Source organism: Melitaea cinxia, chromosome 9 (assembly GCF_905220565.1).
Source record: "Melitaea cinxia chromosome 9, ilMelCinx1.1, whole genome shotgun sequence".
NCBI lineage: Eukaryota > Metazoa > Arthropoda > Insecta > Lepidoptera > Nymphalidae > Melitaea > Melitaea cinxia.
Genome location: NC_059402.1, coordinates 14,519,538 through 14,547,145, shown reverse-complemented (window position 1 = coordinate 14,547,145; position 27,608 = coordinate 14,519,538). Strand labels below are relative to the sequence as shown.

General features: G+C 32.2%; 1 long non-coding RNA gene across 2 annotated transcripts; it reads right to left on the bottom strand.

The window, feature by feature from the left end:
- Positions 1–26,455, bottom strand: LOC123656676. 2 transcript variants are annotated; one of them, XR_006743577.1, is made up of 5 exons: positions 26,439–26,455; positions 24,811–24,821; positions 20,803–20,806; positions 2,076–2,169; positions 1–11 (listed from the first exon to the last, which is right to left on the bottom strand). It is a non-coding gene; the product is annotated as an uncharacterized LOC123656676 (long non-coding RNA). The 2 variants fall into 2 exon arrangements; XR_006743576.1 differs by lacking the exon at positions 1–11 and having other exon boundaries at positions 2,066–2,169.
- Between the last annotated feature and the right edge of the window lie 1,153 nt (positions 26,456–27,608).

The window sequence follows — 27,608 nt, the reverse complement described above, 5'->3', positions numbered from 1 at the left end:
TTATTAACTAGCTATGCCCGCGACTTCGTCCGCGTGTAGTTTAACGAGAAAGTTATTGTTCAGTTCCCAGAGTTATAAAATAAATAAATTTCTGAAATAAAAATAGCCTAAGTTGCTCTTTACTGCATCAGCTATCTGCCAGTGAAAGTCCTGTCAAAATCGATTGAGCCGTTTCAGAGATTAGCCATAACAAACAGACAGACAGACAGACAAAAATTGCAAAAAAAATCATTTTGGTATATGTACCGTGTATATATATGCATTTAGTAAAAAATTGTTATTTAAATATTACAAACAGACACACAAATTTTATTTATTTGTATAGATGCCGTATAAGAGCGATTTTCTTTAAGTGTTTGTCCTCGTGATTAATGGGAGCCCAATGGGACTCCGAGAATAACTAAATCCGTTGATCTCGATTATCATTACAAACACCTGATAACGACCTGTACTATAGATAATTTATTCTCCAATCCTCAACTTAGCAGATTAAGCGTTAGCCCTCTTCCTATGAAAGAGATTTTTATCTTACCAGTAAGACATTTACAAAACGAATCAATTTTCTACCTACTATTCTAAGTCTATTGGACATACAAAAATATATAAGGGATACTAAAAATATAATATAAGGTCGTCAAATTAAATCTACATCGCCAGTTTTTATTACGCTAATTTGAAAACCCAATTAAACTAATCGACATTACACTACTAAATTATTAGCAGTGTATCAGAAACTTTCGCTGCACTTGTGCCTAGGGGCTGTACTGTTATCTAGTTATTCGCGTTACGAGTGTACTCGAACATTCGAGATAACTGAACCGGATATATGCGCCAATAACTGACTCGTGCGAGTTAAAACTGGAACGAAGGTAACATTGTATAGAAAGTGTATAATAATATCAGACCTTTAAATTTAATTTTGTTAGTTGAGTAATAAAATATAATGTTTCCTATGAATGTAGTTAGTTTAGTTTATATTACCTTGCGAAATTGTTTTCGCCCAAAAATAATACTAGAAAATTGTAAAAACTTAAATAACAAAAACAGAATTCAATTAGGATTACAAGTTAGAATTTCGAGAGAATATAGAATTTTAGAAATAAGATTTGTTGAAGTAACTGAAGGCTCATCTGCAACACTGTCTTCTTTGAGTACTGGTCACCACATTAAACCGTTCCTGCTAGTTTTGATTTTTCACTTCAGCCTAATACAGTCCACTGCTGGACATAGGCCTCCACAATTGAGTGCCAAAAATGGCGTGAACTCGTGTGTTTTGCCCATAGTCACCACGCTAGGCAGGCGGGTTGGTGACCGCAAGGCTGGCTTTGTCCCACCGAAGACGCTGCTGCTCGTCTTCAGCCTGTATATTTCAAAGCCAGCATTTAGGTGGTTATCCCGCCATCGATTTCTATAAAATATTTTTTTTAGTTGCACTAAAAACTTACAAACCATTTTTTTTTTGTTGTTGATCAGATTGGTTGTTTCATATTCTCGTACATAAATAGAGTGAAATGGTTTGGTTCTGATTTTAGAAGTTGTATCCAAACTAAGTGTATTGTACGTTGTTCACAAGGTTTCACTTGATGTGTCATTCATGAAGCAGCCGATTTGCTGCGAATACTTAAGTAGGTACGATTTGATGCAGTCGGTTGCGTGCTGGCACAACAGCGCTATTTGACTATGGGTTTTCAGCTAAAATTTATCTAGCTGAGAATCGAAAACCAACTACCCAATAATGTTATGAACTAACTAAAGACCTCTAAACCGTAAATGTTCATTTTACCCTTTAGTGTAGAATAATACGATGTTTTTTTTTTCTTTTATTTTGAAAATTGGTTTATAATAAATATTATATATTGAATGAAACTAGAAGACATAACACTTAACAGAAAATATAAGAAATTAATGATATAAACAAAATGTTCACACACATGAGTTGATGACACACATGAGTTATGGAGGCTTATGTCCAGCAGTGGACTTCAATAGGCTGAAATGATGAAACAAAATGACCAATTATATAAATTATACCTGTATTTTTTTCGTAACGATTGGCAAACAAGCGTACGGCTCACCTGATGGTAACCGGTTACCGTAACTTATAGACGTCTGCAACACCAGAAGCATCGCAAGCACCTTGCTGACCCCATCCCCAGTTTCCCCCAGGAGCTATTTAAAACTATGTTAGTAATGTTCAAGATACTAAAAATATATACGGTAGCTTAGCGACAACATTTTAAAGATTGAATCATTTTTAAGTAACTAACCTAAAAATCGTTAATTATTGTAGGCTGATAAATCGTATGCTACAGTTTTTAAGAAAAATGCGTTGTTAGACTTCAGAGCGTTTCAGTTAAAGGACAGCAGAATAGGTCCCAAATCAAGGAGACTTGACATAACTGATGAATTGATATAATAACATGAATGTTGGTAACTCGAGAATAGCTCGACCGATTCGGCTTATTTGTTTCTTTGTATGTTCCTTAAGGCCCAGGGAAGGTTTTAATATTTAAAAAAAAATTAAAAAAAAATGTTTACTATGAACTTTTGACAGAACGATGTCTGTCCGGGCAGCTAGTATGAAATAAAATAGTCCTCTATTTGCTCAAGATTGTAAAATAATTAAATTCTATACCTAAATGATTATATCAATCTATCTAGATTAAACTTGTCATCAATATTGTTTTTAAATATATATTCGATGTAATCAAACCCGAATAACTTAATCTATACAAATAAATAAAATTGGAGTATCTGTTTTTAATATTAAATTAACCGCTTTTTACTAAATGCACATGGATTTATACACGGTACATATACTAAAATATTTTTTTAATTTTTGTCCGTCTGTCTGTTTTTTTGTTCCGGATAATCTCTGAAATGGCTGGACCTATTTTGACGGAATTTCACTGGCAGATAGCTGGTGAAGTAAAAAGCTTAGGCTACTTTTTTTAGTAATTTATTTATTATATAACTCTGTGAACTGAACAATTACTTTTTTGTTAAATTAGGCGCGGACGAAGTCGCAGGCACAGCTAGATTAATATACGAAAGTCATTAATAATAAATGTCATTTGGTTGCCGTCTTTGACCTAAAACTGCTAATGACTTATCTGTTCCAGAAGACTAATCTGTAAGTCTAATTATCCCTAAAATAAACTTTACAATTATCGATAGCTGAGCTTTTGATAAACGGTAACTAGGGATATTATTTTATAGATATTATTTTAAAGATATATCTAACAATGATGATAATTTGAAATATAATAATCCCTAACCATTTATACTCGTTCTCGCAATTTTCGTACTTATGTTAAGATTCACAATTTTCGCCAAAGTATATTTTTAGATATATTTGTAATTCAGTCGATTGTGCATTAGCATGGCTCGTGAGGGAGAAATAAGGTGGGTTATTGCTCCATCCTTGAAATACATATTCCTTAGCTGCTATGAAAAAAAAATCGGGCACTGTATTTTACTGTGATATAATTCGATTTCTTTTCTTAATCTAGAAGAACTATTATCACATTTATTATCCATAAGTCGTACGCATACGCCGCGTTGGCGCAACGGTCACAGCACTGGTTTGTGGCTGTTGCGCTAATGATTGCGCGTTTGATCCCCGCACATAACAAATTTTTGTATTGCCCATACAGATGTTTGCCATGGTCTGGGTGTTTGTGCTGTCCTTGTGGGTGCACCACCGTGCCTCGGAGAGCACGTTAAGCCGTCGGTCCCAGTTGTTATCATGTGCACCTGATAGCGATCGTTACTCATAGTAAGGAATATATCCGTCAACCCGCATTGAAGCAGCGTGGTGAATTAAGCTCTGATCCTTATTCTACATGGGGAAAGAGGCCTATGCCCAGGAGTGGGATATTATAGGCTGAAGTCTATTACATATTTTTGTTTGTTGGAGATTAAAGTCATTTCAAAACTATTGACACAGTTTGGCTGTGATGGGTCAACCTAATCAAATCGCAGAAAAACCTTTCCCCGCAGTCACTCATAACTTCATTAATAAGTCTCTATCGGGGCTACAAAAATTAAAACTCGTCTCATTTTATATGAAACTATGCAACGATGTACTTGCTAGATCGAAATTATTGATATGATGATTTTATATTCGGTCTAAGCGACCGTGGCACCGTCTATAGCTTAATTGGCTAGAGCACCGACACGGTCAAAGCAGGTTCGATCCCCGCTGGAACGGTCGATTTTTGATATGATATTAAAAAATGTTTTAAAATATATTTTTAAAATTAAAGTTTTAAAACATCTTCAACGTTCTGAATTAGATCTGTTACATATTCGATTTTAGTACAGATAGACAATTTAATTCAGAAAAAGTAAAGTAAATAGAGCATATATTGATTTGACATTGGACAAGTATACATTCTTATAAATAAACATATAGACCCCGAGGTCACAATAGCAAATCACTCAACTGGACTGACTGGAATGACCTTAAGTAAACGTCCTTTATAACCTATTAATGGTTCTACCATTCGTGATCCATAAGGATTAAGATAAAATTTTACAAATAATCAATACATTAAACACTACAAAACATTTTTTCAATTTATAATATAAAAACATTGTTGAAAGACCATAACCTCGAAGAGACTTTAAGTTTAATATGATAGCTTTAATAGACATTTTTTTTTCTTACTTCAAAGTTAAAAGAATTTTTTTGAACAATAAAAGATATTATACATTAAAAATATATATATATATATATATTGGTATTTACTACAAATATATATTAGTGACATTGACTTTAGCCGGTCCTTCATCTCTTCTGTCGTATGTTTATTCGTATTTTTTATATTTTTTATATATTATGTTTATATATATTTGATATACGAGTATATATATATACTAGCTGTGCCCGCGGCTTCGCTCGCGTTGATATCAGTGAGTCACAAAGTTTTTTCAGCAAACTTCCAGTGAAACTCTCATCAAAATCGGCTTAGCCGATCCGTAAACCTTTCCCTTGAAGCCCTCCCTCCATTGATGAAACCGCATAAAAATCCATTCAGTAGATTTTGAGGGAATCGATCACATACACTTTTGGGGACTTGGTTTTATAATACACTAACTGTTGCCCGCGACTACGTCCGCTTGGTTATGAAGATATGCATTACTATTAAGATGTTTAACGCAAATTATTTTTTTATTTCAGTTACTTGAAATGCTTATCACAATGAGTAACTTTTTGAAAGGCACAATTTAGTATAATTTAACAGTTATTTTATAAAACCTCTCTATACACCCCATTTTTAGTTTTATTTTCAGGCTGCAGTATAAATAACCGATCAGGCGAACTTATAGCTGCTGTATATGTTTCATATAAACTATTAACCCCAATTAAACCCCCTTAGCTGTGGAATATCGCAAAACCCGTTCTTAGCGGACGTCTGCTAACTATAATCTATCTCCCTGCCAAATTTCATCTTTGTTCATCCTGGATGGATGGACCATCCAGCGGTTTTTGAATTCTCGTGATGAGTGAGTCAGTGACCTTTCTGTTTTATATATATAGATTACGATGCATTATTTGGACACCTCCTCAGCATCTATAGAGCATATATTTTAAAATTTCAAGTCTCTTACTTCAAAAACATAAGACTTTCATACAAACTTCCGAACCCCGTTTTATCCCCTTATGAGTTGATTTTCGTAAAATCAGTTCTTAGTGGATGTCTACGCCCTATAAGGAACCTACCTGCCGAACCTTAAGTTTGTAGTTGTTATAGTTCGGAGATTTCGTGATGAGTGAGTCAACCTACCATCCCCCGTTTTAACCCCAAAAGGGAGTCGATTTCTAAAGATATATTATTTGAACACCTCCTCACTATCTATAGAGCATAAATTTTAAATTTCAAGTCTCTTACTTCAAAAACATAGGACTTTCATACAAACTTCTAACCCCCGTTTTACCCCCTTAGGGGTCCAATTTCGTAAAATCCGTTCTTAGCGGATGCCTACGTCTTATAAGGAGCCTACCTGCCAAATTTCAAGTTTGTAGGTGTTATAGTTTCGGAGATTTCGTGATGAGTGACCTTTCGCTTTTATATATATTATAGATATATATATATATATATATATATATATATATATATATATATATATATATATATATATATACACCAGTATGTACACCTCCATGCCGTCTAATTTTTTTGTCATGTCCTTTTCATGCTAGAGGTTATCTGGAAGAGATCGCTCTTTTAGCGATAAGACCGCCTTTTGTACATGTCTATATTTTCTTTTTCGGTGTAAATTTTTTTCGCTGATAGTGTACAATAAAGAGTATTTGTATTGTATTGCATTGTATATTGGTCCAAATATATCCAGCACCAAGACTGCCTTTGTCTTCACAGTTGGTTTGTATTTAGATTCTGTCTTTGATCTATGAAAATGATTGTACATTGGAATACAAAGAACTACCTAAGCGAGTCGTGAATTAGGTCAGTTTTGTCTAGTTTAATTTATTTTGTAAAATAATTTCTTAGTAACGCTTCAGCCTGTAATATCTCACGGCATATGCCTCTTTCCCCGTGTAGGAGATCAGAGATCAGAGCTTAATCCACCACTCTCCTCCAATGCGGGTTGGCGGATATATTCCTTACTATGAGTAACGATCGCTATCAGGTGTACATGATAACAACCGGGACCGAAAAAATAATTAATTAATAAATATTTTCTTAATTTATAATTTCTGAAAAATAATTTCTTAGTATTAAGGACTATTAATGGCCTATCGAAATACGGTCTAAATTAATTATTTTATTTGACAAATTTAGGCTGAAAATTATTCACTGTTAAAGAAAAAAACTTTACAAAAAATGTCTACCAGAAAGTATATTATATATTTATATTATATTTTATACGCCTACGTCGCCAAACAAGTGTTCGGCCCTGATAGTAAGCGATTACCGTAGCCTTAAGACGCCTGCAACATCAGAAGCATCGCAAGCGCATTGTCGACGCCTTACACAACTACACACCACATGACCACCCACCCACAGGAACACACTATTTGAGAGCACCGTTATTTAGAGCTGTGATCTTCTGTAAGGTTAAGGTTCTCTCCTAGACGGGTTGCTTCAGATTTTGTGTAGGATATATCCGGCTATATCCTACCTCAATAAACGACTTCATATGTAATTCCACGTTTTGACTATCATCACCCCTGCCAAGGAAACGAAAACGACTTTCGGATAAATTTAATTTGATACATTTAGTAGTTTTACCATGATGTGCATTCAAGCTAAATACAAGTAGAGACAGAGAGTTGGATGCAAATAAAAAAAAGATACGGTTTGGACTTCTGTATTATTTAGTGTGAACTACCCTCCAAAAATATTTTCAGAATACCTTCAATTTAAATGATTTCTCCGTTTTAGTTTCATTATATAACGATAGATATTAATATACATTAAACATAAACAATAAGGTCTAAATAAATAAACATTTCAGTGGAATTAAATTTTACGTCATCGCTCGGATTTTGCGGTTTCTAACAATAATATTGAACAGATAGTAGGAGGAGAAATTTCTCGACCCGTGACCTATTTTACATAAATAAACAAAGTATCAAACGTATTCATTCATAAACAAGAGTTGTGATTGTTAAAAATTTTCGTATTTTATAGTTCGCTTGTAAAACATGTTGTTTTATAGCCTGAATTTTATAAATTAAAGAGGTTTTTGAAGTTAAACTTCTTTAAAATCGTTTTGATTTAAAACTCGATGAAATCAAAATGCATTACGATAAATAAAGATACACATAAATGTATTGGAGAGAGCAAGATGTAATACTTTAGTACTCAAAACGCGTAAGTAACGCGTTTTACATGGCGCTTACGACTTTTTCCACGTACAAAACGCAACGGCCTACCTTCGTACGACTTTTCTGAACTTTCACTTCTGCCGTGTATGAATGGTACACACAATAAGTACTTGTCAAATCTCAATTAAATTTTAAATGGTCCACTTGACACGCACTACCTTTCGATTTCAAAATCGATCCACCCAGTCAACAGTTCTGAGGTAACTAACATACAGAAAAAAAATACAATCGAATCGAGAACCTCCTCCTTTTTTGGAAGTTGGTTAAAAATAAAAATGTATAAATAAAGCTAGCCGTTATACACACATACTTTTTTTTTTAAATAATAGAGACATTTCAAAATCATCTGGTAATCCATAACTTTAACGAATGGAATTATTTTTACTTTTTTAATGTGTAGTATTTAATATAATGTATGAATAGACGTAAATAAAAAACGTTCAATATAATATTATTAATAACAAAAATTTCAAAACTAACTTTTCTTACCGATAAAGTTATCTTAATAACAGCCTTACCCAATGATAATTAATGATAAACCTTGATTTTTTTATTTACCATCAAATTACACTTTATCTGTCAAATATTTCAAATCGTAACTTGTGGATTAAAAATAGTATTAGCCATACAGATTTTTGCCATAGTCTGGGTGTTTGTGCAGTCCTTGTAGGTCTGCCCACCGTGCCTCGGAGAGCACGTTAAGCCGCCGATCCCGGTTATCACCATGTACATCTGATATTCATCTATACTCATAGTAGAGAATATATCCGCCATCTCGCAATATCGCACCTCCTACATGGGGAAAGAGGCTTATTGTCCGGCAGTGGGATATTACAGGCTGAAGCGAATTAAAAATAATATATTTTAAGTGGTATATTACAGTGCTTACTAATGAAAACTATTAAAAGATTAATGAAAACTAGCTTAAGTATAATTTAAATTTTATCAAAAAACGATGAAACAATCTCTACGAAAATATATTTTGGTAATAATATTTCAGGGTTTAAAGGCTCGCTTCAAACCTCTTTTATATAAAAGTACTAAATCTGAGAAAGTAAATCCTAATTCTATTGAAGTTTTTTCCTAACTCGAATTTCATAAGAATTATTCTGAGCGTGGTAAATATTGACTATCAATAACAAAGGATAATTCTAATATCGAATAAAGAATTTCGTCTTTGACTTTGTTACAAAGAGAGGCAAGGTCACGTGTTTTAAGGTACGGCCATATAATGTCGAGCGTAATCATGATTTAATATTAAATGTAGCATTAACAGCTTCACTGGGCAAATAAGGATACGAGAGTAACATGCGTTAAATGGAAGAAGAATGGCAACGGTGCATTTTTTGGAAATACACAAAAAGAAAAATATAATAATGTGTACAAACGACCACGTGCCACGCCTTAACATGGTTAAATAAACCTATAAATTTGTAAAAAATTCTCACAACAAACAAATAAAAAAATCGTTTGGTGTCATGGGACACCAGATAGGAACGAAGTTCCATATTAAAAATATTAATTTCAAGTTCTATTCAAGGTATAAAGAAAATAATTATTCGGGTATACATTTTAATTAGGATTTTTCATCGATAAAAATCAAAAAAAAAAATACTTAACAAAATTATTCCTTTATTTTATTTACAAGGATTTATAAAAATATATAATAATAATAATAACAGTCATCACGTAGATTGTACATTAGACACTGAATAGTTATCAAACATAGACTGTACACAAAAATCTTACGCTTTTTTTAACGTTACGGTCGTTTTTTGACAGCTAGGGTACTCCTCCGCCTCATAAGGAACTTCGTTCTAACAAGCCAATTCTACAGGGACTGTAAAACAGTATTTATAAAGATAATACATAAATGGTGAATAATAAAAGCGGCAACGCCGCGCTCTTAAAAAGGCAGACACACTTTAAATCGTCACGGATCATAATCCACTTCCGAGCCAGATTAAATAACTTTATCTATTTCACCCTAAAATTTAGCATTGAAAGATAGATAAAGAAAACTCTCTTCGAAATATAGTTTCTGAATTAAATTGCATTCATTAAGGTAAATGCTTTAAAATCCTATTCAAAACTTTGTTCAAGTCTCGTTAGAGATTCAGTCGGCTCCTTGAATCTAAAGGGCCTCTCTGATTTTTAATCTCTACTTACAAAAGGGCAGCTTTCCAGACATTTGATTCATAAATATAAATCTTTTAAGATTGACGTACGCATATTACACTTAATATAAATTTCTACATTATATTAAAGAGATACTCTATCATTGCCCCTTTTTAAAATACAATTTATCTAATATGATAGACTTACTACAAGACATTGTATTTCTATTTCACTACTCCAACTACAGCACAATGACTAAATAATAATGTATATGTGTCTTATATATTATATACTAAAATATTTACTTATTTGTATATAAGTTTTTTCTATTTATGTAAGTCTATCATATCGTAGTTTATATCTACGTACTAACGTTTTAGTATTAAATATGTAAACAATTTATTTAACGTTATTTATTATTGATTTTTCCTCCTTAATATGTGCACACTTCTAACCGCTGCTACTGTATCGTGTCCAGTACGCAAAGGTTATCTGAAAGAAATCGCTGTATAGCGATAAGATCACCTTTGTACAACTTGTATTGTATCTTTCTTTATATGTATTTGTATTTTGGTGTAAATTAAGAATAAATAAATAAATAAATATTTTATTCAGAAAATCGTAGATCTCAAATAGCTCTTTTCCGTTACGAATCGATCAAAAGCTATGTTGTTTCTTTTCAATGATTCCGATGTCTAACAAAAAATAATTATTATCAGTATAAATAAAATGAAACAACTACGCCTAATTGCATTTCAGTTCTGCTTTTTATCTTGCAGTCTAAAAAATTTTTTTTATAAAAAAAAAAAACGATATAATCAGATCAGATCAGAATCATAATTTCGCTGGGTCAGCTAGTGTGTTAAATATTGTTTCACACACAACATCTTTGAGTTAATTAAGATCATGTGTCATTGTCTTGGAACTAAAAAAATTAAAAAAAGATAAACAGGCATACAGACCTTACATATTCTATCTTTACTTTTTCGATAAATAAACATTTGTACATTATTAAGAACAGGTACGATTCCAAAGTTAGTTCATCAGCTAATTGTTACGGCCATTTACCCAACATTGCGCAAAATTTTAACATGGTGATATTAAATCTCTATGAACAAATGTTGATGAGATCTGTATGATAATAATTTATGAATATAAATTTTCTGCTATATACATTTAAATTTTATTTAAATTAGTGATTTTGGTAAAAGTTTTATAACTTGGCAATGTATATTTTAACTTCACAACCCCAACAATACATATATTTAGAGTTGACGCATGCTGAATAATGCTAACTATTTTAAAAGTTGGAATTGAATAAGTTTTAGCGTCTCTACAATTTCTCGTATTTTTTTTTTTTCGCACTATTTATCTTAGTACTTATTAAAACTTTATATACCTTGAAGAATTTTTCTTCGAATTCTACACGCAGGCTATCGAACTACAATAAAATATGTGTTAATACTTACCAACTTAACAACGCACTTCATTTCAGCCTACCACAGTCCACTGCTGGATATAGGCCTCCACAAGTTCACATCAAAAATGGCGTGAACTCATGTGTCGTGCCCATAGTCACCACGCTGGGCAGGCGGGTTGGTGACCGCAGGGCTGGCTTTGTCGCACCGAAGACGCTGCTGCCCGTATTTGGCCTGTGTATTTCAAAGCCGCAGTTGGATAGTTACCCCTTAGTCGCCTCTTACGACACCCACGGGAAGAGAGCACTTACAAACAACAACCTACAACAACGCACTTATTGAGATTTTTTAAGTTAATTTTAAAATGAGTGATTGAGTTTTTTATTTGTACTTGTATTTATGTTCTATGTTAGGTTTTAATGACATTTAAAATGTGTTTTTTGGTTAACAATAAATCATCATGGGATATCTCACCAGAACATAAATTCTGAATGTCGATCAAATTGCAAAACGGTTATCATCTATATCTACTTACCACCAATCGTAAAAACAGTCAAGCATCGTGAGATTCCCTAATAGTGAACTCGTTTATTATTATTATTATGTCAGAGAAAGGACAGTTACATCCTAAATGGAAGGCTTATACGAAGCGTATTATGACAAAAACGCCACGGTTTCGAATGAGAGCTGAAGCCGTACTAATTACAATTCGTTTACGCTATGAAACGTGCGCGGAAAGTTGAATGTTCTCCCCTCGCATAGTAATGTGAAATTATCGCTGAATCGTAAACGTGAACACGTATTAAATACTGGCTACACTAAAATTAATTACTACCTTTATTTATGAGATAGAACCATTTAGATAAATAGCCTAAATCGATACTAGAAGATAAATGAAGAAGAACTGACAATTTTATAGCCTATATCCAAATAACCTGAATAGACCTGTTAAAAAAATGCTGCCATTAAATTTCCAAGTGCTTGGTTCTATTTTTATCTTATGGGTCACGAAAATAAAACGGACAATGGTTACAACAATAATAACATAAACAGCGTGTGTCAGAAGAAATCTATACAAATAAATAAAATTAGAGTGTCTGTTTGTAATATTAAAATAACCGATTTTTACTAAATGCATATGGATGTATACACGGTACATATACCAAAATGACATTTTTAAAAAATTTCGTCTGTCTGTCTGTCTGTTTGTTCCGGCTAATCTCTAAAACGGCTGGACCGATTTTGACGGGACTTTCACTGGCAGATAGCTGATGTAGTAAGGAGTAACTAAGGCTACTTTTATTTTAGAAATTTATTTATTTTACAACTCTCATCATCATTACAGCCTATACAGTCCACTGCTGGACATAGGCCTCCACAAGTTTACGCCAAAAATAGCGTGAACTCATGTGTTTTGCCCATAGTCACCACGCTGGGCAGGCGGGTTGGTGACCGCAGTACTGGCTTTGTCGCACCGAAGACGCTGCTGCCCGTCTTCGGCCTGTGTATTTCAAAGCCAGCAGTTGGGTGGTTATCCCGCCACCGGTCGGCTTTTTAAGTTCCAAGGTGGTAGTGGAACTGTGTTATCCCTTAGTCGCCTCTTACGACACCCACGGGAAGAGAGGGGGTGGCTATATTCTTTGGTACCGTAGCCACACAGTACGTACGTACAGTAGTAGTATTTTACAACTCTGCGGAATAAAAAATATTTTTTTATTAAATTCCAAGCGGGAGAAGTCGCGGGCACAGCTAGTCCTAAATAAATTTACATCCAAGTCAAAAATTCATACAAACTGTGGTCAAAAATAATAAAATTGTTGTTTCAATGCCAAAATAATAAACAGTACAGACAACTATTTTAAAGGATGTCACCAAAATTTATCCGGTCGCCTGTCCGATTTATGAAATTTATTCATGCTGGCCTGAATTTAAGCTGAACCACTCGACTAGCTCGAGATTCATGTGTCTTCTGCAGTAACAGACTACCAAATGTAAAAGCTATAATTGTATTAGCTTTGTTAAGTAGTTGTAAGTCTAAAAAGTAGCCTATTAGAATAACAGACCCTCTCTTTATTTTTTTTTATTTTTTTTTATTCGAAAACCAACAGCGTTACAATTCGTATATATATGACATTTAACATAATAATAATAATAATAAGGCCAGTAATAGGTTTTCCTATCTATACATCTTAGTACTGTTACAAAAGGGCTGTATTAAGAGCCGATATTAAAATGACTTGAAAAACAAAACAAAATTAAGTTAATAGGATAGCCACATAATTGATAGTAACATAAAAGATACGAGACCCATCACACTAAGCATCACAGACTAACAACAAGACGTAGAATAAGTACAGTGAGTCCAAACGTATACAAATATCTTGATAAGCAAAATTTTAGTATGAACGTTTTTATTGTTGTACTAGCTGTGCCCGTGACTTCGCTCGCGTAGAATGTAACAAAAAAGTTATTGTTCAGTTCCCACAGCTATTTAAAAAAAAATCTAAAATAAAAGTAGCCTAAGTTACTCCTTACTACATCAGCTATCTGATCTGTATCTATCAAAACTTGTAAAAAATTTTATTTTGCAGTTTTGTTGCAGGCACCATGGCCACGGGTGGTGTATGTATGGTTATATATAGATGATATCCTAAACTATGTGGATTTTATTTATAACAAAAAGCCAAGAACCTACTTACTAAAATTTGATCATTTCATTTCAAGATTACTTTTCGTTGAGTTTGAGTTGTTCATTTTGAGTTTCGAATGACAAACACCGTTGTGAACAGTACTAAACAACGATTTTGAACTTGCTTAGCATAAATACTTAAAAATTGTATCTATATGTGAAATCGTGCAGAAAACGTTTGCTAAAATTGCATTTTGGCGAACAACTTAATGTTTATCTCAAACCATCCCTCTCGTCCCCTGTCCCGCGGATTTGAGATCATCATCCCGGAGACAAAGATAAATGGTTCAAAACGAAGTACATGCCACTAACAAATGGACATTCTGTAAAAACGTATTTATATATACTATTCAGAAGCCGATAACAGAGTGAGGATGTGGATGACAAAAAAATAAGTTACGTACATTGAATATTTTTTTGAAAGAATACTTGGAGTGTGATCTATAATCGATACCGAAGCCAAAAATATAGTTTTTACAATTTTTGTCGGTTTGTCTGTTTGTCTGTATGTATGTCCGGAATAAACTCAAAAAGTACTGCATGGATTTACTTCAAATTCGGCACGAATATTATTAAGAAGTCGGGTCAACATATAGGCTATAAATTATCACGCTATCACCTACGGGGAACGAGCAGTGAACCTTTATTTCTTCAACGCATTCTGTAACAACGTGTAATCTAACGACGCATATTTGAATGTTGTTATTATGTTAATAACCATGCTATAAGCTAGCTTCATACTATAACAACCACGCAATATAAGTAACTAAGCCGATAAACATAATTAAGTGAATATAAGTAGACAAGACAATTTTAAAGCAGCGCCATGTATGAGATTTTTCTGTGGATATGAAATGTAAAGAAGGAACAGGTAAATGAATGTTATTTTAAAAGGTATAATCGTAGGTATTTTTGGTGCCGTATAGCATTCACGCAGACGACGTCGCGGGCAGCAGCTAGTTATTAATGAAATTATTAATTATTTACGTACAACTATTGAAAATATTACAATTTTATTTGTTATTTTCAGATTTTTACTTCTGTTATCGCTTAGCGTGGATAGTATTTAAATAGCAAATGATATTGAGGCAAGCTCACAGTATCTACCAATTTGGTCTGAAAATGGCATGAGAAAAGAACAATGGCGAAAAAGTTGTTGATAGAATTCCTAAGCGTCTATAAATGTCTTAATGTCAAATGTAAATAAAATAATTTCTTACGTTTTTTCAATATATTTTTAAGATCTGTGTAAGTCTAGGAAAAATATCATTTTTAATGAAACGAACATTTGATTATTGTAAAAATGATTTGACATGTCATTGGAATATGAGGTACCTAGCGATAGTTCCGTTGAATGTTGCCACATGGTAATAAATCTTCTCTTAGTAACATAAATGAACTTTTTGCCTTTAAATAAATAATACACTTTACACGTATTATATTGCATCAAGTTACACGATTTATATTGTATAAACCCGAAACATTGTTTTATTACAAAGAATAACGCGTTATTTATTTATTTGCTAAGCCCAATTATTTCATAAATACAATAATAATTCGAGAATGGCAAAGGTAAAATAGTATGATAGCCATGACAACACTTGAAAATCATAACTGTCATAATTGAGCGAAGGACTAGAATCCAGCTTTTAATAAAATATATATAAAAATAATGTACCCGGTCGAGCAGGAATAGTAGAGTACTGTTGTAGTTGTTTAGTTGGAGGAAGGACTATTGGATGTTGCGCGCATACAATGACTTTGGTATGGTACCTTGGTTGGGCGAGACATCAACAAAATATCACAGCACCGGCAGGGTTTCTGGGTGAAATTGTTATTATGGACGATGTAGAATATACGTAATAAGAAAATAATGTTGTTTTATTTTATAAACAGGCCTTTCTTCTATTAGAAAAAATGAGCAGATACTCTGACTGACTGTAGAGGACCACTGTCTTTATGCCACGCATCTGTATATAAGTGGTTTCTAGAGTTTGATTTTTAACCTAGAGGCCGCACTTTCATTTTTTGCAGGGAATAACCATTTTGTGTGCCATTGTAAACTGTTTCTTATTTGGTTAAGACCTTGCAGGCTGCTCATCTGATTATCTGATAAAAAGATGATCCCATGCTGCAAAGGGCACGATAAGTGGATGGTCCTGGTAACTATCTATGTGATTATCATTAAAGAAAAATCTAATCAGAAGCGTGGTCTAGAAATTCTAAGAGCAGGGTTTATTAGATCTGTTGACATACAGCGCTCATGATTTAAGAAGATGAACATCTTTGTCGATCGTCGATTTTATATCACCTACAGCTAACGCTGATGTACCTATGTAGGAAATACCTAAGGACAGGTAACAAAGAAAATCCCCGAATATGAAATATTTTAGTCCTAAGGTTTAAAACAAGCGTCTAAGAAAAATATTTTTCTTTATTTTATTTTTATTTTATACTTTATTGTACACCACAAATATATTACAAACAAAGCATAAAGATTTACAGAGTTACAGACAGTGAAGTACAATGGGCGGACTTATGGCTAATTAGCCATTTATTATTTTGCTGTAAGTGCGTAGATAGTCTAAATATATCTACTACAAGGTTTTGTAATCAATCTATCTAGTTATTAAAAATGTAGTTTCGGACTATATTTAACATATATTTGACTAAGTTTTTGATCAGGTACCAACAAGTTGTTGACACATAACCTCTAAATGTTCAACCTGGAATATCTTCAATTCATTACTTCTTTCGGTGGTGCTTCTTTAAGCAAAAGTGATTAGGAATTTAAGTACTATTTTACTACATATTTTTCATTAGTAGACGCTAAAAAGAGTGTAGCAGTATAAGCACGGGTCAGATGCCCCTGGGGGAATTTATGTCAAAATTTTGATGACGAAATCACCGTGTTAAGAGAAACATTTCCCTAGGTTACCACACCTCTGAACGCGCTAGTTTTTCAAAAAAATTTTTTTTTCAAATTTTGAAAAAAAAATTTTTTTTCTCTTGCAATATAATATTTATTTGTAATTTTTCTACCAATCGCTAGATACACTAAAGAAGCATTAAATAAGGTACTTTTGAAGTCTTCGCAGCAATTGATATATCGGAATATCACAAATTCAAAATTTTAAAATTTTAAATCTCACGTATTTTAAGAGACACTATCACGAATTTTTTTTTATAAATAGCCCTTACTACGCTCTATAAAATATATTTTTTTCAAAATTTTCTCTAGGGTAGATCAGTGTTAAAAAAAATATTATTACTATCCTCATATGAATAATTGAGCATCTGAGTAATACTGCTTTTATTTTTTTTAATGTAATTTTAATAATAAGAACAATAATAATAACAATAATAATAATAATAATAATAATAATTAATCTTCGCCACTGTCTTCTTCAATCGTTACTGTGATATTGTCTTTTGAGAATAATCGACTGAGTGTAAAATATTTTTCACATCTTTCGCTGTAATTTTTGTGTCATAGGAATATATTTTAATTAACTGTAAATCGTCTTCATAAAACCGATTATTAATTATATGGGTTGAACAACAACGGTTCCCTGTAGGAATGAAAATAGACTTCTTTGAATAACAGTGTAAGCGTGCATTGTCAGGTACAGTAATTAAATCTCTAGTGCTTGAACAAATAAAACAATATCTATGTGTATATATAGTTCTTGGTATGAAGAGTTCTAAATAATGTTCTGAAAATTCGTTAGAATCACTCCGTACTTTATAAGTAACGGATGGGTCCGAATCTGGAATCGGCTCAATTTCTGTTTCATCGAAAGCTTCTGAAGCTTTGCGCTTATACATTTTTATACGACAGGCTCCACATACTGCACTATTTGGAAAAATAGTTTTTGGTTTTTCAAGCACACTTTGACATAATTTGATATCTTCCGGGGTTGTTAAAATTTTTTTTTGACCTTTCACTTTAAACACAGATCTATCACACACAACACATTTGAGATTCTTGTCACTCTGCATTTTTATCAACGAAGATAAATAGCTAAGATCACATGAAATGTTACTATTTAAATACAATGTCACTATGTTACATTACTGCGTTTTCGCCTTTAAATGTTAGTTTTAAATAATTTATTTAAAATTATTTTTATTCAAAATCACAGTATAAAAATATTAGAATCACTATATCAGAATCACTAATATTGAACTATATGGCAGTCAACTTCGTAATAAGATGATTTCGTATCAGCAGACAAAAGAAACATACGTTTAGACCGCGAATTCAAGAAAACAACAAAGTAAACAAACACGCATCAACTTGTCGCGTATTGGGAGCGACGACTAGATGCTCGCTCGAAACAAATGTAACAATAAACCGAGAACTAAAATAGTAACAATATACATATAAATTAACCTCATATAAAACATTCCCAAATAAAACACAAACTAAAAGAATTTCTTTAGACGTAGCTAAAATAATCTTTTAATTTTCATGCCTCTTGAGTAGAAATACAACTTAATGCATAAAACAAGTAAAAGTTCATCATTAAGAATTATAAAAAAATTTTAAACATAAAAAACAAAAATCGCACATCAATTTCTTACTGTTATAATTATTAATATCGTAAATATTAAAATTACATTTAAAAATTATAGCAGTATTACTTGCTCAGATGCTTAATTATTCATATGAGGATAGTAATAATATTTTTTTTAACACTGATCTACCCTAGAGAAAATTTTGAAAAAAATATATTTTATAGAGCGTAGTAAGGGCTATTTATAAAAAAAAATTCGTGATAGTGTCTCTTAAAATACGTGAGATTTAAAATTTTAAAATTTTGAATTTGTGATATTCCGATATATCAATTGCTGCGAAGACTTCAAAAGTACCTTATTTAATGCTTCTTTAGTGTATCTAGCGATTGGTAGAAAAATTACAAATAAATATTATATTGCAAGAGAAAAAAAAAATTTTTTTCAAAATTTGAAAAAAAATTTTTTTTGAAAAACTAGCGCTTTCAGAGGTGTGGTAACCTAGGGAAATGTTCCTCTTAACACGGTGATTTCGTCATCAAAATTTTGACATAAATTCCCCCAGGGGCATCTGACCCGTGCTTATACTGCTACACTCTTTATGCCAACAAAAATTTGTTAGGGGATCTGCCATTGTCCTTTTAGAAAATTCTACATATGTCTGTCAGTAATAACAAAAGTTTCAAATATGCCTTATTAGTTTTTATTTTACTGTAAAATTTGTTATAGACAGAGACAAAAAAAATCGGTATTTTAGATTTAAATAATCTATATAAATAAAAATGAATGTTGCTAAGCGTATAATTCGAGAATGGCTCGACCAATGTGGCTAATTTATTTTTTGTACGTTCCTTAAGGCTCACGGAAGGTTATAAAACTGACAAAAAATAAAAACATTATTTTTACTATTAACTTTTGACAGAACGGAATCTGTCCGGGCAGCTTGTGTATTATAAACATACACATGTCAAATTTATTTATTAAAATTACACATAATCCAGTTCGAATCTAACAGGTTTCCAGCTTATAACAAAGCATTTGTTATCTGCCTTACACAATCCTTGAGGACTAGCCGATAATATTTCAACCGAGAATAATTTAACTACCGACATCCCCGAATTTCACGGTAAAATCGACAACGTCAAATACCGATACCGATAAACAAATATTTGCCTCTGAACGAGATTAGAACAACCTTTGATGGTTAACATTCATTACGATCATGTCACAGTGGTCGTGAAAATTAAATGGGATCATCACTTTAGCCTAATATAGTCCACTGCTGGACATAGGCCTTCGCAAATTCGCGCCAAAAATGCAGTGAACTCATGTGTTTTGCTCATAGTCACCTAAATGGGATAGAAATCATAAAACTAAGTCTTTGTCCCTCCCCATAATTATCATTTATGTTATAATAACAGAAATTTAGTGGCATTTCATCCAAAAATTTTATATGAAAAATATATTTTGTTGACATTATAAATAACATTAATTATGATGCTTTCTCTAATGATAATTGACTTGGTATAATGGTGACAGTGGGTGGCTGGTGTACTAGTAAATGAATTTTTATCTTATTTATAACAATTATTTTTTCTGTAAGCTATTTATGTCTATTATGGTCTACATATTTTCGGATAGTATAAAACAAATTTAAATATTTATTAAATGTCTAGTAAATACAACAATAAATGCAAGAGTCTCATTTCTGAATATCATTGTATACAAATGACTTTTTCCAAAACATTTACTTAAAAAAACAATGCAAGAGACAAAATTTAAATTCGATCGTTTATTTTCCTGTTTGTGGCTATCATTTTCTGACATAGACAAACTACACGAGATGAACGAAACGCTTACAGCGGATATTCAAAGTTCGAAAGTGCAATTCATTGTTCATTGTCATTTAACATCTAGATAGATAAATTGCTTTTAAACTTGATTTTTTTACTTTTGAACTAAGAGACAAAATTATAGGCAGAGTAAAATAACGAGTATCTGACTAGGTTTTCATTTTTTTAATTGAATTTTTTTTTTTGTTACTTTTAGTAGGATTTTATTTCACAAAAGCGTAAAAAAGAAGGTGCTTTAGACCACACGACTGAAGTAAAACTTCTGTACAATAGGCCTGCACTGTGTCCTAGATATACGAAACGTAGCTAACTATAAGAGAAAGAGATAAAGAAAATATGTGCTCGTACCTCTCTCTTTTGCTCCGTTCGCCTTGCCCGATCACACTTTTCGTAACTCTTTCGTCACGCATTTACCAGCTTACTCGTCAATTCAAGCGCGAATAAAGAAGTTTAAATTCAAAAAAATAATGAAAACCATAATGTTGTCAGTCAAAATATAAAGATAGACCGTGACCAAAACAAGTTTTTTTATTACTAGAAAATGACCGGGTCATTTCCGGGTCGGTGAATTTCGTATCACCTCTGTATATTTGTGAAAAATGTGGACGAAAAACTTTCTGAACGTCTTTCTGAATATTTGACAACCAATTGACAAGTTTTTGACAAAAGATATCAAATGTTTCACAGCTAGGAACATTTTGTACTGGAAAATTAAATTGTCATTTTTATTATTTTCCGTGACTTGTTATTTATGTTTCTCACCGTTTGAACCCTGAAGTTCAGCAAATATTTCAAGATCAAAATATCGGTCCAGCCGCTCTCGATTTTTAGCGAGACAAACGAATAGCAATTGATTTATATATATTGTCTTTTGTACCTTCTCCTGTAATTAATTTAGTAGTTAATACATTTTATTTAAAATCATTTTTAACATTCCAAACAAGTTTGATTTGTCTAATCGGTATATATATCCCACCAAAAACATTTTCATGTAAAATGTTGCCAAGACGAGATCACATGGCTCGCACTGTCAAAAAGTTATCAGATCTCATGTAGAGCCAAGCTTCTAACTCTACACGCCCTAACTCTACAAGCCCTAACTTCACAAACTCTACACCTTAGTCAAAATATGTGGCTTGGCCGTTTCGCTACCGTCACGTGAAACCGTAAGGTGAAAAATTTATTCACTGTTATTATTCTTCTTTTTATTTTTTCTTTAATAGAACTATTGTATAACAGAAAAGTAATAAACAGTGAATAAATTTTTCACCTTAAGCCCACGTGACGGTAGCGAAACGGCCAAGCCACATATTTTGACTAAGGTGTAGAGTTTGTGAAGTTAGGGCTTGTAGAGTTAGGGCGTGTAGAGTTAGAAGCTTGGCTCTACATGAGATCTGATAACTTTTTGACAGTGCGAGCCATATGATCTCGTCTTGGCAACATTTTACATGAAAATGTTTTTGGTGGGATTTCACTTCTTTTTGTAAGTTGCTTATGACAATATTATAGTTGCATTTTACCTCCGACACATTTTATACCATAAATATCATCCAATCTTCACCATATTTGGTTTAAGCACGCTGTTTTTGATTTTATGTTGAACTAATATGCAAACGGTGACCTCCGCCAAAACTTAAATACCAAAATTACAAAATGTAAATTTTCGACATTGTACATTTTAAACTAATAACCGATTTTTTTAATGTATTTTTTTATTATTATTTATAACAAGCAGTAACAAGGAGTTTCTATATCAATTTTCAGACCTCTAGCATCAAAATTTGCGGAAGTCTCATACAAACTTCCACCCCCTTGTTTAAGGGGTTGAGGGGTAAAAGTTCCAAGTTTTATAATTTTTTTGTTGTTTGTGTACTAATACTAGCTTACATACCAAATTTCAGCTTTCTGGGACTTTAGGAAGTACTCTAAGAATTTTGATGATCATCAGTGAGTGACGAAATCGGGGTTTTTTAGACATCAATAAAATCTAAAGTATAAGAGCTATGCAATTGAAACTTTATACGTTTAATAAGTCTACTATCGACATCATATCCTGAGAATTTTGTTTATCTGGTGTAATCCAAACCCAAGTTATGATGGTTCAAAAAAACGACGAAGCACTTCGAGAAAAGATAGGTAGTGCTTTTCGTCTTTTTTTTTTTTTTTTTTGGCTCGTCTTGGCGGGGGCACTACCATGCCCCCAGATTGACAGTGCGAGCCATATGATCTCGTCTTGGCAACATTTTACATGAAAATGTTTTTGGTGGGATTTCACTTCTTTTTGTAAGTTGCTTATGACAATATTATAGTTGCATTTTACCTCCGACACATTTTATACCATAAATATCATCCAATCTTCACCATATTTGGTTTAAGCACGCTGTTTTTGATTTTATGTTGAACTAATATGCAAACGGTGACCTCCGCCAAAACTTAAATACCAAAATTACAAAATGTAAATTTTCGACATTGTACATTTTAAACTAATAACCGATTTTTTTAATGTATTTTTTTATTATTATTTATAACAAGCAGTAACAAGGAGTTTCTATATCAATTTTCAGACCTCTAGCATCAAAATTTGCGGAAGTCTCATACAAACTTCCACCCCCTTGTTTAAGGGGTTGAGGGGTAAAAGTTCCAAGTTTTATAATTTTTTTGTTGTTTGTGTACTAATACTAGCTTACATACCAAATTTCAGCTTTCTGGGACTTTAGGAAGTACTCTAAGAATTTTGATGATCATCAGTGAGTGACGAAATCGGGGTTTTTTAGACATCAATAAAATCTAAAGTATAAGAGCTATGCAATTGAAACTTTATACGTTTAATAAGTCTACTATCGACATCATATCCTGAGAATTTTGTTTATCTGGTGTAATCCAAACCCAAGTTATGATGGTTCAAAAAAACGACGAAGCACTTCGAGAAAAGATAGGTAGTGCTTTTCGTCTTTTTTTTTTTTTTTTTTTTTGGCTCGTCTTGGCGGGGGCACTACCATGCCCCCAGATTAAAAATAGCTCACGCGGGGACGTTCAAGGTCAAATCCTGTTCAAAGGAACAAATTAGCGTCACGATTTTGAGGTCGTGGAGGTTAAATCAGTCGTATGTTAATTCATAAAACATCTTTTGTACCTAGCAGTTTTATCAAAATAACGTTAAAAGATTTGACTATTGGTTTGTGTTGAACTAACGTCTCATGACATGTGATAATATAAGATTTAGCTTTGGGAATAGATGTTTACTATACAATTGTTACCCTACTACAATTGGTGATTGTAATTGTGTGGAACAAAACAATTTGGATGGGTTACAAATTTTGTATATTGTTCAACTTATTTTCCACAAGCACTTCGATCGTTACTTTTTTAAGTCCTATTATAATTCTTGTTCACAACTGTCAAGAAGAAAAATTAAATAAATAGGCTACTAATCATGATATTTTGTTTTTAGTGTTATGCTCAAGTCAGCTAATTCTTTTTTAATTGTAGTTTAATTTTTTTTTTATTCCTTTTGCTTTTTGTCTCGTTTACTATGTCTAATGAATTGGGTTATGCCTGTAATATTAGATGTAAGAAATAAAATAAAATAAATAAATAAATAAATTTTTCTTAACCCATTTTTTTTATAAAAACACTTTGGTTATGTCTTTTTAAAGATTTAGCAAACATTTATTTTGCTACGTTCGTATTATAAAATTACAAATTATATGCAAAGTAGGAACAGAGATATGCTACAGAGTTAGCAGTATCAATTTTAACTTTCTCTAAGTCTAGTCTTCGCTCCCTGGAGATTAATATATCCTCTATCTTTACATATATCTTTAAGAGAAAAGTTTTTGGTATTAAATTTTATGGTTTATAAAGTATATATGATAACAAAAGTTTATTGACCGAGTACTCTTTTAATATTTTCACCGCATACAGTCGTATAAATCACTCAAGCAAAGCGTTCCTATTTTTTACAACTACACATATACAAAATTTTCCAACCAAAACCTGTATATAAATTGAAGGTTTAAAGATAAGATTATGACAGCAAATGAAATTTAATTATATATTTTTTACAAACATTATAAGGTAATTTTTTATTTATATCAAACACGAAAATTGTACAAAGATTGTTTTAAAAAAGTAGTCCTATGAGAACTATTTAGAAGTAATATTAAAAGCTAATTAGTTACAGAAAAACTTTAATAAATTAACTATTTAATTGCTTTCGTTTAAAAAGTTTGAAAATTAATTTTGCTTTTGTTAGCCCGTTTACTAAATTTTCAAGTTAGGAATCGTCACTGTTAATTACAGGACTGGAGCCGACTTTACAATGGGTTGGCACAATGATCTTATCTACATGGTCACGGTTTTCATTCCTACTCATTATCAATAGTCATGTTTCTTATACATATATATTTGTTATGTTCGTTTTGATCGAGTAGACTATTTATGTGTGTGTGTGTGTGTGTGTATGCGAGCGTGCGTATATGTATCTTTAATTGTTTATCTGTGTGTATGTGTTTTTACTAGATTAAATCCTTTGTCTGTCGCTATGTTAATGTATTTTTTAAACTATCATATAATTGCTGAACATTTAGTAAATTAGTATAACTAGAACTCAAAAAATCCACAAAGTCAAAAAGTTTTAAATATCCAGATAAAAGCAATAAAAATTAATTAACTGAAATTACAATAAACATGCCTTTGTTAAAAAGTTACAAAATGGCTTCTAAAGTTTATTATATCTTTCGTTATTGGCAGTTTTAAATGTTTCGAAGGAAACGCGTTAAAGGTTGTGTTGGAATAAACGTAAGCTGTATATTTTCGTAAATTAGGCGACTCATTCGGCATCACTCAAGTTGCCTTTTAAAGTTGTAACTCAAATCTCCCAACTTGTACAGTATTAAAACTATACATCTATAAAAATAAAAATGAATGTTGCTAAGCGCATTACTTGAGAATGGCTCGACCGATTCGGCTAATTTATTTTTTTGTATGCTCTTTAAGGTCCACGGAAGGTTTTAATACGAAAAAAAATAAAAATAAAAATAATTAAAATTAAAAAAATTAATCAATTGAAAAATTATTTTTGAGTTGGGTAGTTCAATTCCTAAAAAAGTCTATAGCCTTTTTCAGATAGTACTCTGAAACCCCGAGGCTCAGCTAATGTATAATAAAAATAACCTTATAACCATCCTCGACATTATACTTAGTAATAGAAAATTCAAATTGAACCATTACCCTGAAATTAGTCGTACCATTATATGTTAAAAGTTAAGATTACATTTTTATTCAAGATGGTTAGAAATAACCATAATAAGGTATGAAAAAGTTTTTTCATCAGCTATATGACTTACTTTTTTTATCTCATTTTTATAACTTCAATAACTTAGCCCGATAACTCCATATGAAAATATAATGTTAACATATCTTGACCGCATTTAACATGAGAAAACTTTGCTATCCTTTTCAACGCTATGAATATGGATGAGAGATAAAAAAAATGTATCCTCTATCAAGACTTCATTATAAGTTCTTCTTTTAAAATTCTATTAAAGTAAACCTTTGAGGCCTTTTTTCGATTACTTTACAACATAATATTGGGTTATACCATATTACCTATATTGTGGAAAGAAATAGGCAAACATTTTTTTTTTTTCATTTTCCGTAGGCTCTTACACATTAATATGAAGTCGACCAAATAATAAAATGATAATTTTGCCATTCTAGGGTTTAGGCTGTACATTTTTTTTCATTTAAGTACTAATGTTAGGAACGAAATATAGGACAGTAAACATAAATTAAATATCTTAACATATTTAATATATATTTAAATATAACCCAGTTGAATAGTTGGTTAATTTTTTTTATACCACACAAGTCAACTGTGTTATACGACTAGGCAAACAAGCTTACGGCTTACCTGCAACACCTGACGCATTGTAAGCGTATTACTGACTCTGCTCCGATCCTCCCAAATCTGGCGACCTTACTCACCACAGGAACACAACACCGCTTGAGTCCATTGTTATTTGGCTGTGATCTTCTGTAAGGTACTTCCCAATACGTGCTGTTCTAGATTTTGAACAGGACTTATCAGTTGTGCTCTATCTTAATTGACAAATATTAATTTATTGCCAAAAGAGCACATATGATTCGCCCATGTTACATGGAATTTTGACTACACAGAGAAGATAGATCGGTGCGGTCGAAATTATAGTGTTCGTTAATTAAAAAAAATATATAACACGATACAGTTGTGATTAGACTTATAACAATTAATTTAGAACAATACAACCGATAATCGATGTTAGTATATTTTATACAACTAGGTTATGATAAATAAATCACAAATTTATATTCACAATAACATATGGAAAATTACTACCGCTGGTGTAATAGTGCGTGTGCCGTGTCTTTAGTGCCTAAAAACTGACATTCGCGGGTTCGATTCCCGATTGAAGTGCATATTTGTGTTTGTTCAAATATTTATTTCCGGTCTGATTGATAGTCTTTGTGGGTCTCCCCACCGTGCCTCGGAGAGCACATTAAGCTGTCGGTCCCGGTTGTTATCATGTATACCTGATAGCGATAGGTAATATATCCACCAATCCGCATTGGAGCAGCGTGGTAGATAAAGCTCTTGTCCTTCTTCAACATGGCGAAAGAGGCCTATGCTCAGCAGTGGTATATTACAGGCTGAAGCCTATGACATATAGAATAATATTAAAATTTATATACAAACAAAACAGCATATAACAGTTAATATCTGTTTTATGATGTATGTGATTAAAATGAAAAACTATACTGTATTTTGTAAGCGCTATCGATTAATCATCATCATCATTTCAGCCTCTCAGTCCACTGCTGGACATAGGCCTCAATAAGTTCGTGCCGAAAATGGCATGAACTCATATGTAATGGTAAGTATAGACAAAACACATGAGTTTACGCTATCGATTATTAATATGTAAATAAATAAAATGATATAAATAACTATAAAGACAAAGGTGAAAAAATATTATAAAAGAAATATTTTTTTAAAATGAATAGTAACAGTGTTAAGTTTAAGAAATCTAATTAAACAAAGTTTCAAGGCTCTAAGTCGAGTCTAAAAGTACTTCTTCGCGCTCATATCCGGCTCAGTTAGAAACTATTAAAAC